The sequence below is a fragment of the Echinops telfairi genome, unplaced genomic scaffold (genome assembly GCF_000313985.2).
Source record: "Echinops telfairi isolate 266 unplaced genomic scaffold, ASM31398v2 ScPeMD7_9;HRSCAF=40, whole genome shotgun sequence".
Classification (NCBI taxonomy): domain Eukaryota; kingdom Metazoa; phylum Chordata; class Mammalia; order Afrosoricida; family Tenrecidae; genus Echinops; species Echinops telfairi.
The window spans coordinates 93,628,154-93,632,694 of record NW_022103906.1 but is presented as its reverse complement, the minus strand read 5'-3'; the positions used below and the strand labels follow the sequence as shown (position 1 = coordinate 93,632,694).

The following is a 4,541-nucleotide window of genomic DNA, read 5'->3' as shown; positions in this document are numbered from 1 at the left end:
TGCACACTTTCTTTACATAAAACTCTTTTATACAAGAGTTGCTGTGGATTTGTTTCCCTAAAGTACCTAGACTGATACAGCCATGTAGCACTAGCTCATTAAATTTTAGCTTAGTAGGTCCGAGGAAGTCTTTAGAAAAACAAGTGAAATGTGAATCAAGCATATTTTAAAAAGAATTTATAATGTACAATGTCACAGTCAAACAAACAAACACTTGAGTGATTCATTTAGAACACAATGTTAGAGAAAGGCCAGGATTGAAGTTTATAATGGTTAATTTTTCTTAAGTGAATTTCCAGATATCTTCTTTTCAGGCAATTCTGAGTGACTTTCAAGTTCCAAAGTTCTGGTTAGTAGACACATCCATTAAACTTTGTACCCGTCGTACCCTACTTTTCGCTTAGAAAACTGTCACTGCACCATGATGAGTCACATTGCTGTTCTCAGGTGCCGTTGAGTTCATTTTGATTTACAGCCACCCGAGGTGGAACATAATAAAACACCTCCTCGTCCTGTGCCAAAGGCATGCTTGTTCTTAGGTTGCAGCTAATTGTTGCTGCCACTGTGTCAATGCATCCTGTTGAGGACCGTCGCTTTGCCCCTGCCACTATGCTATGCTCAGCATGATGACCTTCTCCAAGCAAGCGTTGCATGTACAAACAGGATGTCCAGAGTGCATGACATTAAATCTAGTCTTCCCTGATGCTAAGGAGCATTCTAGTTGTACTTCGTCCAAGATAGTTTCGTTGTTGTTATTTGGTAGTTCACGGTACTTTGAAGAGTCTTCATTAGCACAGCAATCCAGACACATTCATTCTTCTTTTTGGTCTTCCTTATTCAATAGCCGACAGGCACATGCAGAAAAGGTGATTGAGATAACATGCCTTGTCTCAGGCATGTTTAGTCCTCAGTGTAACATTCTTTCTTTCTAAACTTCAGTGAAGTCTTGTGCTGCAGATTTACCCAGTTCCATTTGTCATTGGATCTCTTGACTGTTGCCTGTAAGAGTATTGTTAGTGGATCCAAGCAAGACGAAATCATTGATACTGCAATCTTTACTCCATTTATCATAGTGTTACCAATGGCCCAGTTGTGAGGATTTTTGTTTTCTTTACATTGACTAGTATTCCACACTGAAGGCAGCAGTCCCCTTGAGCATCATCAGCAAGCACTTCAAGTCTTTCCCATAGTCAGCAAGTAAAGTTGTGTCATCTGCATTTCACAGGTTGTTAATAAATCTTCCTCTACTCCTGATACTGAATTCTTCTTCATATAATCCATAGGTTCTGATTATTTGCTGGCCAGCAGACTGAGTAAATCTGATCAGAAGATACTACCCTGATGAACAGCTTTCCTGATTTTATATCATGCACTTTTTCTGTTCACAACACTGCCTCTTGTCTTGGCATAGAAGAGTGTTTCTAGTGCTTATCAGCATGTTGGGCTATTTCCATTGGTATCCCAATTGCGTGAGCCTTGTTTTTGCCTCGTGCCAGTCAGGGTTCTTCCTCAGTTCCATTGATTCCTGCTCAGATGGCACTTTTAGAAAAGGTTGAATCTTTACCATCCAACCTGCGTATTATTTCAATCCAATTTTGATACTTGCTGAATTCTTCAATATATAACCCACAGAATCTTTCAATAATGCCATTCAAGGCTTGCTTTTTCTCTTTAGTGCTTTAATCTAGTTATTTTCTAATTCTTTATTTATTCTCTATTTCTTTCGTTCTCCCATTCTTTCTCATCAGGATGTGCTGAGTGCGTTCTCCATTGTGGTTTCTATCTAGGTCTTTGCACGTTTATTACAATATTTCACTATGGCTTCTCAAGCGGCCCCTAGCAATGTGGTAGTCAGCTCTTTCATCATTTATTCCTTTGTCTTAGCTACTCTATGATTAAGAGCAAGTTTCAAAGTCTCTTCTGACACCCACTTTGATCTTGTCTTTCTTTCCTCTTTTAATGAATTGCTGCTTTCTTCATGTATGATGCCAGTGACAGGATCACAGTTCTTATCAGGACTTCTTGCACTAGTGTTCTGTGTGTCAGATCTGCTCTTTTGATGTTCCGGAAGTTCACGTGGAATATACTCATGGTGCTATTTCAGCTCTCACGATTTGTTTTACTTTTTTTTTTTGCTTCACGTTGAACTTAAATATGAGAAATTGATTATCTGTTCCATAGTTGGTCCCTGGATTTATTTTAGCTGCTTATATTGAATACCTCCATTGTCTCTTCTTACAGATATGGTCAATACTTTGATTTCTGTTTATTCCATCTGGAAGTCCAAGTATATAGTTTCATTTTGTTTTGTTGAAAAGGAACTTTCTATGAAGTCATTGATCTTGCAAAATTCTAATTTGGCCTAAGTCTACCTACTACTCATGCTGCGGGGCCAGGATGGTGCCCAGCTGTGCTTAACTTTGGCCCGTGCCACCTGCCTCCACAATGCCACCAACAAACAGGCTCAGGTTGTGGGCAGCAAAAAAGCAGAGGAGAAAAAGAAAGAAAAGATCATCAAAGACAAAAATTTTGGTCTAAAAAATAAGAAAGGAAGAAAGCAACAGAAGTTTATCAAGGCTGTTACTCAAATTAAATTTAGTCAACAACATCTATGTCAGGTAGCACAAAGTGAAGCTGAAAAGAAATTGAAGAAAGATGACAAGAAGAAAGAATTCCAGGAATTAAGTGAACTATTCAAATCTGTAGTTGCTGCTGAAGAAATAAGTAAAGGTGCAGATCCCAAATCTTTGGAATGTGCATTCTTCAAGCAAGGACAGTGCACTGAAGTGGGTAGTGTAAGTTCTCTCATGACTTGACTCTGGAGAGAAAATGTGAAAAGCAAAGTGTTTGCATTGATGCAAAAGATGAAGAACTCAGTAAAGATACCATGGATAATTGAGATGAGAAAAAAAACTGGAAGAAGTTGTGAACAAGAAGCACGGTGAGGTGGAAAAAATAAACACAACTCAAATAGTGTGCTGGCATTTCCTCGAAGCTATTGAAAACAACAAGTATGGCTGGTTTTGGGTATGCCCTGCAGATGGTGATATGTGTATGTATCATCATGCACTTCCCCCTGGATTTGTGTTGAAAAAAGATGAAAGAAGAGGAAGAAGATGAAATTTCATTAGAAGATCGCATTGAAAGAGAGTGTTCTGCCCTAGGTCCAAATGTTACAAAACTCACCGTAGAATATTTTCTTGCCTGGGAAAAAGGAAAAGAGAAGAAAAGCTTAATAAACTTGAGCAAGATCTGGAAAGAAGAAAAGCAGGCTTCAAAACGGGGAAAGCACTAGTGACCAGTGGTGGTGAGGTGTTTGAATTTCATCCTGAGCTTGTTGATGATGATAATGATGAAGAAGCAGATGATACCCGTTACCCACAGGGAACAGGAGGTGATGAGGTTGATGATTCTACGAACGTAAATGATGTGAATTTAAGCCTGTACATTCCAAGAGATGGAGAAGAAATAGGCATTACCACAGCCAGTCTTGAAAGATTCAGTATATATGCTTCAGAAAAGGAGGAAAACAAAGTAAGTGAAGCCTCTGGAGGCAGGGCAGAAAATGGGAAAGAAGTGTGTTGGACGAGGATAAGGAAGGAGAGGCACAGGAAAATGGAACCATTGATGCTGCTCCTGTTGATGAGAATCTTTTCACTGGGGAAGATTCGGATGAACTAGAAGAAGAATTAAACATGCTTGATAGAGATGAATGACACCAAGCAAGTTCATGGACAGATGAAGTCAGCTCAACGTGAGTTGAAATTGACCTCATCAATTTTTCCACCTAGAATGCTTCAACTGGATTTGTTTATTTGCCATGCTGGTTGTGATGGGCTAACCCTCTCCAAAAACAGGAATGTTCTCCTTATGTCTTCTCTCCTAACTTTGACTACATCTCATAGTAAGTTCAGATTAGGCCGTGATAAATTGAAATATAATGGTCATTTCAGAAAATGATTGATGGTTATAACTGTCCACTCAAGTAGGAAGTGTAACTGCCCCAAATTTGTATTTCATGGGCATGTGTTATTACCAGGAACAAGATAAATCTAAATATAAAACATCTTTCCTTTAAAAAAATTCTAATTTTTCATGTCCAGGTTTTTTTCTATCACCAAGGACATATTTTACAACTAATGCTCCTTTTTTTCCAACTTCGTCACTCCAATCACCAATAAATTACCAGTTCATCTTGATTGAATAATTGATCAATTTGAGACTATGGCCTTGGTAGAATTCTTCAATTTCTGCATCACTAGCTTTAGTGGTTGGTGCATATATTTGTATAATAGTTATATTGATGGTTTTTCCTTGTTTCCTTGTGTGGATGATGTACTCTTATAACATACAGCATTGCATTTCAAGATAGATCTTGGTGATAATGGCAATCCCTTACCCCTTGAATCCACCATTCCCAGCAGAGTAAACCATATGATTTTCAGCCTCAAAATGACCAATATTCAGCCATTTCAGCTCATCTTATACAGAAAAACATAAGGAAAAATCCTTCCTGATAACATATTCAAAATCTGAGACAC

The 4,541-nt window shown here is 38.4% G+C and overlaps 1 pseudogene; it reads left to right on the top strand.

Annotated features, from left to right (window-relative positions):
- The first annotated feature begins 2,381 nt into the window (after positions 1–2,381).
- LOC101657246 lies at positions 2,382–3,716 on the top strand (annotated as a pseudogene).
- The last annotated feature ends 825 nt before the right edge of the window (positions 3,717–4,541 follow it).